The sequence below is a fragment of the Miniopterus schreibersii genome, assembly GCF_964146895.1.
Source record: "Miniopterus schreibersii genome assembly, chromosome: 19".
Taxonomy (NCBI): domain Eukaryota; kingdom Metazoa; phylum Chordata; class Mammalia; order Chiroptera; family Miniopteridae; genus Miniopterus; species Miniopterus schreibersii.
Genome location: NC_138119.1, coordinates 8,741,916 through 8,754,765, shown reverse-complemented (window position 1 = coordinate 8,754,765; position 12,850 = coordinate 8,741,916).

Sequence of the window (12,850 nt, the reverse complement as noted above, 5' to 3'; positions counted from 1 at the left end):
TTAATGACATTTTTATTTGCAATAAATACTTTTTATCAACTTTAAGTTCTTGGTCAGAATCCCTAATATTTTAAGTTTTTTTTAACTTTGAATTTATACCATTTATTTACTGTTAAATCAGTCAAAACTGAGGCTGTTTTTCTAATCCAAATGTTGCAAGAGGCTTTTGTTCCATTAAAAATAGTTTCAGAAAGTAATTGTAAACCAGTTCCAGGTGTCACTAGTGGACTAGAGGCCAGAATCACTCAGCCTTCCTTTCTGCTCCGCTTCTCCCGAGTCTCAGCTGCCTGAGCTTAAAGCCTGCGTGCCATGTCGGCAGCCTGGGAAATTCCACCCAGACAGCTATCTGTTAGCCGGTTTTTACATGAGGGTGCACGTTTGAAACACACCTTTACCCCCTTGCTTCTTGCTCCTTGGCTTTTAAGGAAATACTATCTTCTGAAATTCCTGGGACTCCCTGAGCCCAGTTTCTAAAGCGATAGTGTCCCTGAGGAATATTTTTAAATAGGGCAGCCTTTCTCCTCCCGTTTCTTTACTTTGGCTCTCTTTTCAACCCTGACTCTGTACCTAGGGGCCAAGGGTCTCTCTTTCTAACAAGTGTGCACAGGGAAGGACCTACGGTACCACCAGCCTGGTAGAAATTATTGTACATTGTGGGGTCCAGAGAACAGGGTATAGACCTCAGAATTCATGGGAGCATAATAAAATCCCCTAACCTTTCTGATTCTTAGTGTTCTCAGGGCCAAGTGGTGCGAATCAAAGACTGTTTTCTCTGGCCCACCTGAAAGGCTTTGGTAAGAAGAAAAGTGAAATGTAGAAAGTCCTTTGTAAACTGTAAAGGACCATGAAAATGTTAAGGGTTTCTACAGCGAGAAGGTATAAAATATGCATACCAGACAAAGGCTTTGTATTTCATATAGGGACATGTTTGCGGTTTAAAACAAGGTTTTCTCAGTCTTGGCTATACTGACATTTTGGGCTGGATCATTTATTCACTGTGGTGGACTGTCCTGTGCATTGTAGGCTGTTTAGCAGCATTGTGACAACCAAAAATGTTTCCATCCATTTCCAAATGTTAAAATTAATTATTTATTTAGCTCCTGGGGAGAGAGGAGCTAAATCCCCCCAGTTGAGAATTACCACTGTGAAAGTCAGAAAGCCTCCTTTGGAATGGTAATTTATTTCTAAAAAATTATCCTAAATAGCCAGACAAATGCTTAAATTGTTAGGGTTTTTCTCCCCCTTAAACCACGACATATTTATAATATGCAAAAATTGAAAATTACCATAAGGTTCAACAATGAAGAGCTGGTTGAAATAATGATGGCACGGCCATATGATAGAGCACATCACAGAGGCACCGAGTGACCACATTTCCAGCCTCCCTGACGGGGAGGCCAGGTGGCCAGTCCGGCCACTGATAATGGAGTGGGAGGAAGTGTGTTATCCCTAGGCCAAGGCGGCTAAAAGTGGGTCTCCTCTCCCATCTTTCTCTTCCCCTCCCTTTTGGCAGCAACCATGGAAATCATGTGTTGAAGTGATGGTGCCCCAGGATGAAAGCCTCCTGGGTCCCTGAGTCAGCACTTGGAGGCGAGCCACCTGGCCCACAGTGGCATTTTCCTTTATCCAGAAATAAAATTTTGAGCCCCTAAGATGCCAGGGTTTGTTTGTTCCTCTTGCATGTCCTTTCCTAATGACTACAAATATTCATGTTTCTAAGAGCCTGGAAAGATGGAAAGCTGGAAAGCAAAATGTAGACAGTGGCTACATTTCAGTGGTGAGCTTACCAGTGATTGATTCATTCATTCCCCTCAGCAAAGGTTCGCTGAGTCCACGGTGAGAGGTGCTGGGGTTCAATGAAAAACATGATGTTGTCTTCACCCTAGGGAGCTCACAGTCCTTTCATATGTCAGAAGAAAGAGTGGTTAACCAGTCTTCATACAGAAGTTGAAAAAAACAAAGGAAAGAAGATCCTAACACCTATAGAAGAAAATACTGCCTCCATAACCCAAAGAGGTGGAAATAACTGGGCCCACCCTTTGTGTTGTTTTTTAAACATACCTTTATTGATTTCAGAGAGAGGAAGGGAGAGGGAGAGAGAGAGAGAAACATCAATGATGAGAGAATCATTGACCGGCTGCCTCCTGCACGCCCCCACTGGGGATTGAGCCCTCAACCTGGGCATGTGCCCTGACCAGGAATCGAACCTCAGCCTCCTGGATCCTATGCTTGATCGATGCTCAACTGCTGAGCCAGGCCAGCTGGGCCCTTTGTGTACTTTTAATAGAGCATGTGTTGTACAACTTGGTACAAAGAAGATTAAAAACACAGAGCTCCAGGATGTTCTGTAGTGGTTGAACAAACCCAGCTGTGAGCTCAGTTCCTGGAAGGAAATTTCATTACATTATATGAAAGCGCCTCCCCTGTTTAGGACTATGTGTTTGTAATCTTTCTGCTCTATTTGCTGCATGAACATTCATTATTTTAAATAAGAGAAAACAGAGGAAGCCCCTCATACTTCCCCAGTGTCTCTCTCTCTCCATTAAAATTAACAACAAAAAAGAGAGGCTGTTTTGATGAATGCATTAACTCTATTTAATTTTTTAAAAGTTATTTAAATTCTTATCTTAAGTTTATTTCATTTTTTATTTTACTTTTTCCCCATCACTATTTATCCCGCCTATACCCTCTTCCACCTCCATTCACCCCGCCTCCACCCGAAATCAGAGGTTATGGATACCAATTTGAATCTCACGCTAGTCAATTGATTCCGTGTTTTGTTTCAAAGGTATAACACTGAGAAAATTCCAATTACACAGAATAAAAATCATAAAACAAGTTATTTAACAATGGCTTGCCTTAACTCTAACAATGCTCTATAATTAACTGTTCTGGAAGGGCCTGAAGAGGGGATAATAGATTCCTGTGACTGTTCCAAAGTTGAATCATTAACAGTATCTAATAAGTGCTGTCATTCTTTAATTGGCTATTATTCTGTGGGGAGAGCATGAATAAATGCACTCCTCAGATGCTATAAGTCTCCACTATTAGGAAGGAAACACATTTTGGTTGTATGATAACTGTTGATACTAGGATATTTTAATCTATGACTTTTACCAAGCTTTCTATAACTCGGTCCCTGTCTCTGATAGAGGTGCATTCTGCTTCAAAACAGGGAGTCTAATTTCCTTTACATATCGACGTCACCTGGGTTTCAGTTTCACTGCTGACACCCTTTGCAGTGTAAGCCTAGTGACTTTGTTACTGTACAACACCACAAGGCTTTTATCGAATTTATTAAAAATATTGTAAGACACACATGCTTGTACAACCATGTCATATTGCGGAGAAATTGCTCACACGATCCCTTCATCAGCTTCTCCCGAAGTGATTTCTTGTGTCATTGGAATTATTTGTACAAATAGCCTGTCTCGAACTTCACTATGAAAAACCCAAATTTGCCACTCACAGTCCACAGCATTACAAACAATGCTGAAAGGTCCGCAGTTTAAAGAACATACCTTCATCGGGTCAGACAAGGTGTGTGGACTTACCCAACGTCGGGAAGACGCCGTGGTCGCTTTAGAAGTGCCTGTCAGCCTCTGCGGCACGTAGTGACTCACTGACCACACTGCAGTGGGGCATTTACTACGTTACCACTCAAGCTGTTCTCCTGTTACCTTTCTGCTCTCAGTACCTATGGCACCGCCGTCCTGCCAATTTATTTGATAGAGTATTAAAACTGATCCCAACAATTAGAAGTGTCTTCTGTCATGTAATAAATCTTTCTTGTTTGTACCTGCGTGATTACATTATGTAAGAACACGCAAAAAGGCGAGACCCACGGCATTCCTCCCATCTGCTCAACTAGAAACAGACTACGACGGTGTCTAAATATCACGCGCCAGAACGCCTTTGAGAGTCTCAGACTCACAATAATGGAGACAGTGTCACTCTTGTGAACATCTGAAAGGAGTGTTTAGCGGAGAAATTGCTAAGAGTGTTCTCGGAAACCTTGGGGTTTACTTCCTCCAAGAAGTCAGATAAACAGGATGCAGTGGACTTTCAATGAGTCATTAATTTGACATTCATTGGTCCTTTTGTAGACAGAGTTTAGAAAAAAGTGGGTCTATTTTCATGGCTGCCACTAGGACTAATTCTAGGGAAAGCATCAAACTAAGGGCAGCTGCCTAGAAATCCTGGGCAGCCTCATCCTGCGGCTCCGTTTACCCGTGGGGAAGGGGAAGGTGCTGGCCACTGGAAACCCATAGGCTCTCAAGAGCTTTGAATTGACCCTCAGTCTTGGCGTCTGAAAATCCATCATTCTACATCGACGCAGGGACTTGAGCTGAATGGATAATTAGTATGGTTTAGAGAATCCAATTCAACTGGTATTTATTGAGTGCACTGAGAACACACAGTGTTCTGGGCCAGGTGCTGGAAAAGGCAGGAAACCAGGGTGGGAGAAACCGCAACCATATATGAAATGGTTCTAATCCACAGGCGCTTTCAGTAGAGAGAGAGACAAAACCCACTTAGGAAAAAATGAGAAAGGCCTAGAGACAATGTCTAATATTTAAAACCATATACTGATTATAGCCTCGGCATGGGACGTGCGTTGGATGGGGGCTAGGGAGACGCAGAGATCGTTATGATGCAATTAACCAGGACAGGGAGAGATGATGAGTCCACATTAAGGATAACACAGTGGAAAAATGCCCGGCCGGGCGTGGCTCAGAGGTTGAGCGTCAACCTGGGATCCAGGCGAACGGGGTTCGATTCCAGGTCAGGGCACATGCCCGGGTTGCGGGCTCGATCAATGACTCTCTCATCAATGATGTTTCTATCTCTCTCTCTCCCTCTCCTTTCCTCTCTCTGAAATCAATAAAGATATATTTAAAAAAAAAAAAAAAAAGACAGTGGGAAAGGAAAGAATGGTGATACCGCAGAAGTGCCAGAGGGAGTATTGACTGACATTAATACTGAACTCTTATTCTGATGGAGAGTTCTGCCGATCCTCCAAAAAACATATTCTCTTGTATGTGAAATTCTAAAGTCGTTTTCAGTTCTGAATCTATTTGTTCTAAGCCAACTTCAATTCTCCTGACTGTCAAAACTTTCTCTAAGAAAAATCAAACGTAGAACTCCTCATTAGGATAGTTCTGGAAATGATGGGATCATGAAAGAATAAATTTAAATCTTCCTAAAATTTATACGTACGCTGAATACAGTTAAGGGAGAGTAAGACTAATGAGGGAGGTGATGTTTTAGTGATTCAAATAATCGCAACATAAATCCTGTTTTAAAAGAATGCATTGGTAGACATTACTTGTGTCGTCCAAGGGGTCTCCTTCCCTTCCAGACACGTGGAAGATGACACGTTCCCATTTCTGTGAAGTTAGGCAGAGCATGTGACTAACTTTGATCAGTGCTCTCAGCCAATGTGATGTGTATCACCTGTGGGAGGGAGCTTTTAAGAGCAGGTGCACGATCCCCGTGCTCCCTTTCTCCTGCCACAGCCACCGAGGAGGTCACAAGCTCAGATGGAGTAGCCAAGTATGGCAGAGCCTCTATCGGCCTGGATCCCTGAGGCATCTCACGAAGGACAGCCTCCCTGAAGAGCCACCTGGGACCTCAAGGGATGCTGCATGAATGACAAATAAACCCTCTCTGTGTTACACCATGAGATTTGGGGATGTTTGTTATCCCAGCATAGCGTATCCTATCCTGGTTGGTACCGTGTTGGATTTTTCCTGTATTTTTCCGTTAAAAAATATTTGAATCTGGCTTTGTTAGCTCATTGGTTAGAGAATAGTTGTAATCAAGGCCAAAGATACAGATTTGATCTCCTTGCATGTCAGTTAACTTCTTGGAGAGAAAGACTGTTTCAGGAGTCTATATAGGACTCAAAGTTTTCGTGCTTTCTCCAGTTCTCCTGATTGTCTGCTAATTTCCAAATGCACTGCTTGCCTCCCCAGCTGTCCATCATCAATCTGTTGGTACCCTGCCAAGATTTCTGAGATGTCTGGAGACTAGGTTAAGATCAGCACAGTTCTTACCTCTCATCCATCGAGCTTTATTGGCATCACCACATTTCTATGTCTGCAACTTGAATGAAATGACACATGAAGCATGGGATATGGCTTTCTGAGCAGCCAAGAGATGTCACCCAAAAGTGCAGGGAAGTGAATTCTGCCCTGGGTAATCCTTGACCAGTGGGAAGCAGGAGATGACAAGAGCCAAACATATAAAAACGTCCCTTCCGTACAATACAATATGTGGAGGCGTGGATTTTTCTTGCAATATTTCCAGAGGAAATTCCACCTGAGCAATCTGTTTTCTCTGTGGCTCCTTGGGAAGATTTGGCCACCTTGGTAATGCATCTCAGCAGAGGTCTTCACATTTTTCCTTTCCCCATTTCCCTTTTCCTCAACCTTAACATCATGGACTTGTGCCTTCTGAAGAGGTGCCAGCCCTTTAATCTTTATTTAGGCTCTAAGGAGAACCTGGACTGGTGATGAGTCACAGACCTCATTCCCATGTCCAGACAACAACAAATTCACAAATGCAGCCGTGGAACCTTCACGAGGTGCAAGGTGAAGGGTTGAAGAGGCTCCGTATACTCTGACTCATCTTGCATCTCTGACTTCCCATCTAGTATATTTTTCATTTCTTCCTAAAATAAACACATTTGAGAAGTTTCTTGAATAAGGAGCTCACTGGGTTTTTCTTTTTTGGGGGGGAATGAAGGGTTCTGAAAATATTCTTTTACCCTTGGTCTTTTTAAAAAACATTTTTTAAATATATCTTTATTGATTTCAGAGAGAGGAAAGGAGAGGGAGAGAGAGAGACAGAAACATCAATGATGAGAGAGTCATTGATTGGCTGCCTCCTGCACGTCCCCTGCTGGGGATCGAGCCCGCAACCCGGGCATGTGCCCTGACCGGGAATCGAACCCGAATCGCCTGGATCCTAGGTCGATGCTCAACCGCTGAGCCACAGCCGGCCAAGCCACCCTTGGTCTTGAAAAGTAATCTTGCTGAGTATATTTCCAGTTTGACAGTTATTTTCTCTTAGCAATTGAAAGATCTTGTTGAACTGTGTCTGGTTTACTTGTTGCCGGTGATGTTTCCAGCAGTCCTTCGTGAGTCACATGTCTTGATGCTCTAATTGCTTTCAAGTTCCCATTGTCTTTGGTGTTCTGCGGTTTCACTACAGTGTATCTAGTGTAGATTATCTTTTATTTGCCTTGTTCAGCATTTATGTTTCCTTGATCTAAGGATTGGTCAATGTTGATAGATTTCTATGTCGTAGCTCTTCAAATAAAGCGGGACCTGTGCCAGGAGGAGATTATATGAAAGTGACACTCCTGGCTTCTCTCTGTCTTCTCTCTTCCTCTCCCCCTTGGTGGGAAGATGACTTATCCAGTGGCTGAGGTTGGGCTAAGCATCTGTGCTTGCTGAGCTAAGCTTATTGCACTTTTTCTCTTTGGGAGCTGACTGTACCTTGGGATGGGCCCAAGGCTTTAACTTCAGTTCTTACACAACCATTAAACTCAGAAGTTGGGAAGTCTCCAGATCTCCAAATCAGCAAGTTTCCAAAGGGTAGCTACTGCTTCAGAGTCAGCTCGTCACCAGGTTTTCCAGTTTCAGCTTCCGTTTGGTACATATTCTACTTTTTTTTGGTCAAGACCAGCAATGTCTTTCAGAAAACATTTGATACATTTTATCTAGAATTTCTAGATGTCTTGTAGTGGGATGTTTTCTCGGGCTGTTTTGTTCACAAGATTGACAGAAACAGAAATCTCCAGACTGCTAAGCAAATTGAACAAATGAAATTGATTAAAATGGTACCATGGCACATGGTAACATATCCGTGTGTCGTGGACTTCTGCCATGCTTTTTTGACCACCTATGTTATGTGAAGAGCTTCCTATGTTTGGAGAATCCCCATGGTTTGGACCTGCACTTCCTAAGGTGGAAGCCAGAACTTATTTATTTCCCCATCTTCCCATGCCAGTGTAGGGAGCAGGCATGCTATCTTGACTCTGCCTATCTGATGTTCCAGTGTAGGAGTTAGATTTGGAAAGGGCAGGAGCACATGGGGGTATCTTTTGGCCAGAAGAAAAATAGAATGTCTGCTTTTTGGGGGAGCAGTGGCAGAGCCTCTGATGTGTAGCGCCTGGCATCCCCAGTGGGCATTGCAGTGCTGCCCGCAGTGGTCTTTCCAACACAGTCATGTGATGAATCTTATTCTCGGCTGTGTAGCTTCCAAGCCCAAACCTCTGGCCCTCTCAGACAGTGTGAGATACCTGATAGCCTATAATAAATTCCCTTTCTGCTTTAACTAGCTAAGTGGGGGACGGTGTTTTCAATTAAGGACCCCCACTGATAGCCTGTGGATATAGCCATGTACAGAAGTTTAATTATGAAGACGAATCCTGCAAGCTAAATGCAGAAATAAATATCATTATGCATAGTCCTGCCTCATTGAATTCTGTGTGCTAATAAAGAGATTTATAAACTCAGATTATCAGAATAAATTGATACTATATTTAGAAGAGAAAAATAATTTAGAATTTTAAAATACACCTTTCTTATCAACAATTTTAGTTCAATGGCTTTTTTATATATGCAGAATTCTGTCTAGCTCAAAGTAAAATGTGTGTGTATGTGTGTGTGCGCTTCAAATTTGGTTTGATCTGTGGTTTAGTTAAAAATAAGAAATGAATATATTTGGATCCAGTTGGGATTTTTTGTAAGTTCCTGCCAAGGTTATTATGACAAAGATGCAAAGAGGTCAGCATCACAGAGATAAATAATCACAACGATTTTCCACATGATATCCCATGACACCCCTGATAAATAAAGACTACACATCTCATTTCCATTTTCATTTTGCCTCTGCTCTTTCTGCTTGAAATGTCCTCCCCTTCTGTCTCCACAGACCTAGATTACAGTTGTCCTTTAAAGCTTCCTTTCAATGCCGCTCTCTCCAGCAGATGGAATTAATTAGCACCTCCCTTCTCTAACCTCGCAAAGTGCTTTGTGAGTTCTACTTAATGTCTGTGTATCTGTCTGTGATCTGGGCACCAGTCTCTTCTTGTGGAAGGTGGCAGAGCCCAACTAGAGTGGTCTTTCCATTGTTGGTCAGTGGGTTCCAGGAGTGGTCATCTTTACCTCCCCTTTACCTCTGTCACCCAAGAATGTGCTGGGGAAAGGGGGTGGGAATGGAAGGATGGCCTAATGCAGGCCTCACCTACTCAAACACACAAATGGAACCATGTAGAACGTAAAAGCAGCTCTATTTCTCTCTCAAACCTTATAATCAAAAGCATTCATGGTCTCGATGGTTACTCTGTCTCTTAATTTGTTCCCACTGAATCCAGTTCACAGGCACAGGACCCCCTGTTCAACCTTAGGATCTAGGACAGAATGACCACTGTGGGTGTCAGGGTCCATTCCTGGACCTTCCTGCTGCTTGCCTTCCTTTCCTTCCCAGGCAATTATTGTAACCTGTTCCCTGCACAGCATCCCTCCCCCCAAGCCCTGCCTCTTCTGTCTCTACGCTCCCGGTGCCTTGTCAGTTACTGTCTGTTTTATCCCCTCTGTTCTTGGATGTGGGGCAAGGGCGGCTTCGGATGCTGAAGTAAAACGAAAGGGGAATAAGCCCTCATGGCAGGCTGACCCTCAGGCAGAATATTTAAAATTAATGTAAGATCTCTCAGAAGGCAAATGCTAACCTCCTATGCGAATATGTCCTGTATCTTAGCATATGAAAAGACTGCCCCTTTCCAAGGCCTGTTTTTAAGATGCCTCTTTGTTGCTGGGTACTCAATTTGTTGTTTCTAATTGCTGCGTAAAATTCTATGTCAAGCACCTGCATTTTTACTTATCCTTTCTCCTGGTCGTCCCCTAGATTACCTACAATTCCACGTAAGGACAGGCCTAATGGGCCTGTGCAGATATGTCTCATACACACCCAGGGGCGATTTGTCAAGTCAAATACCGTGCGAATTCGCGATTTGACTCAGCACCGCCAGATGTCTCAGATCACGTACATCCCTTTGACCAGGGTGTGAATGCTTGGCCACAGCTAGCAGCAGGAGTGGCTGGGACAGAGAGTTTGGCAACCATGTGTCCAGGTAGACTTTTATCATTAGAAGGGGACCAGTTGGCAATCATGGCCAGAACTTCTAGTCCTACCATGCTAAAACTTTTAATCATGTGCTTTTTTTTTAAAATACACTCATAAAACATAATTTTTCTCCTTTTGGCTGTTGTAATTTTATTGACAGATTACTTTTATGTTGATGTTTTCCTGCATTTCTTGGGTTAAGCTCTACTTGTTGATCATGTGTTCTTTAAAACATAAGGTTGGATTTGTTAATATTCCATCTAGGATTTTTTTCATCTACATTCATAAGTGAAATAGACTCATGCTTTTCTTATTTTTATATTATTCTTATTCAGGTTTGGAATTAGAATTATATTAGCCTCACAAATTGAGCTGGACAGCCACTTTTCAGTCTTTCTTTCATTTTCTGAAATTACTTGTATAAGATAGAAATTAACAGCCTCACCGACATTTCATAGAAATCACCTGATCAAGTTTCCGACAAGCCAGTGAACCAACTTGTGCTGCTGGTCCCTTCCTCCAAAATTGACCCTCGGCGAACTACAGAACTCCAGAAGAGAAAAAACATGGCTATGGAAAACTAACATAAACCTGAGAGCCTTCTGAAAAGACTGAGAAGGTGCTTGTGAGCTGGCATGTGAGCAACAGGACTTGAGAGGATGGGTGTCTGTAAGCCGGGGGAGGTCAGGGGAGACCTTGTAAGCTTGCTCCTTGCTCTCCCCTTTCGTGCCTGGGGCTCCCATCCACCTCATCACCACAGCAACTGTGGGTAACACATAGCTCAGTCAGCTTGGTGGTGGCAGAGAAAGGGTGAGGGGAGCTCATCTGAAGGCAGTGCAAAATGAAAAAAGAAACATATATACAGCCAAATTCTCGTTGTTTATAATAGTTATGTTCTACAGAATCACCAGGAACACCGAATTAGCGAACACTGAGCCATTTCTACCAGGGGAAATATGGGGCTAGGTTCCTGTGAGCCTCTGGTCACAGTATTTTCATCAACTGATCAATACATAACCTTGCTTTATGTGTGTTGCTGTTTAAAGATATATTGCTAATGCGTTAACATTGAATTCATGGCCAGCAGCACTGTAACTCATGTCTCAGTGAAGCTTCTCTATCACGTGTGTTTTCCGCATATGGCATGTCAGAACCTTCTTTCCCTTAGAAACACTGGACAGCATTTTAACACCGTTATGGACTAAACTGTGTCCACCAAAAATTCGTATGTTGAAGCTCTAATCACCAGTGTGAGTGTATTGGAGATAGGGCCTTTAAAGATTAACACCCATTACTGAGATTTTGGACCTAGTAGACCTGTTCTCTAATTTTAAAAACTTTTTATTGCAGTTTTTCTTCCTCTCCCTTCTCTATACCCTGAGAAGTTTTTCCCAACATCATCTTCTAGCCCTTTTGTTGAGTTTTCCATTTTTGCTCTTACATTTGTATTTTCCCGAAACACTCTATGTTCTTGAATATGCCTTTTTCATAGCACTCTGTTCTTCTTTCGTGGATGCAGTATTTTCTCATCTCTTGAGCACATTAAGGGTAATGTGCTTTTAAGTTTTTCTTCCTTGCCTCTAATGTTTATGTTTATTTGTTTGAGCCCCTTTCTTTCATGTTGGTGGCTTGTTTCCATGGAGATTCTTGATAATGTTTTAGAGGGAAACAGTAAAGGCTGAAATCTGTGTGTGGGTAGTCTTCACTAGATACAGTGCTAACTTGGTGGTTTCATTGGGAAACCCTGAATGTCAGTGTGACTAGAACTTTTTCCTTGAGCTAAGATTTTTTTCCAAGCTGATAAGTCTTTTCTAATATCCTGCCTGAAAAATATCATGAATATTGTTTGCTTTCTGCAAGCTGGGTGGAGTAGGAGCTCAGTCTCAACATTCAGTAGAAAAGTTACATACTTTCTCTCTTTTTTAAAATATATATTTTTTATTGTTGACAGTATTACAGATGTCCCTCATTCCCCCCTCCCCGACTGCCCAACTTTGCCCCTCTCCACCCAACCCCTACCCCACCCCAGGCCTTCACCACACTATTGTCTGTGTCCATGAGCTATGCATGTATGTGTAGAAGTTCTTTGGTTAATCTCTTCCCATGCCCTCCCCTCCCCTCCAGACATATTAGTCTGTTCCATGCCTCCATGTCGCTGGACTGATTTTGTTGGTCAGTTTATTTTGTTAGATTCCACATATAAGTGAGATCATGTGATATTTGTCTTTCTCAGACTGACTTATTTCGCTTAGCATAATAATCTCCAGGTCCATCCAAGTTGTCTCAAAGGGTAAGAGATCCTTCTTTTTTACAGCTGCATAGTATTCCATGGTGTAAATGTACCACAACTTTTTTATCCACTCATCTACTGATGGGCACTTGGGCTGTTTCCAAATCTTGGCTCTTGTAAATAATGCTACTATGAACATAGGGGTGCATATATTCTTTCTGATTGGTATTTTGGGGTTCTTAGAATATATTCCTAGAAGTGGTATCACTGGGTCAAATGGCAGTTCCATTTTTAATTTTTTGAAGAAACTCCATACTATTTTCCATAGTGGTTGTACCAGTCTGCATTCCCACCAAATGTAGTCTCCTTCCATCAACGGTGTGTGGCAGCCCCAATCCAGAAACCCTTTGGTTTCCCTTCTCCAGAGAATTATCCTGCAGGCCTCTCCTGGGCAGTAGCTGATCTGAGTGGCGTAGGGGACAG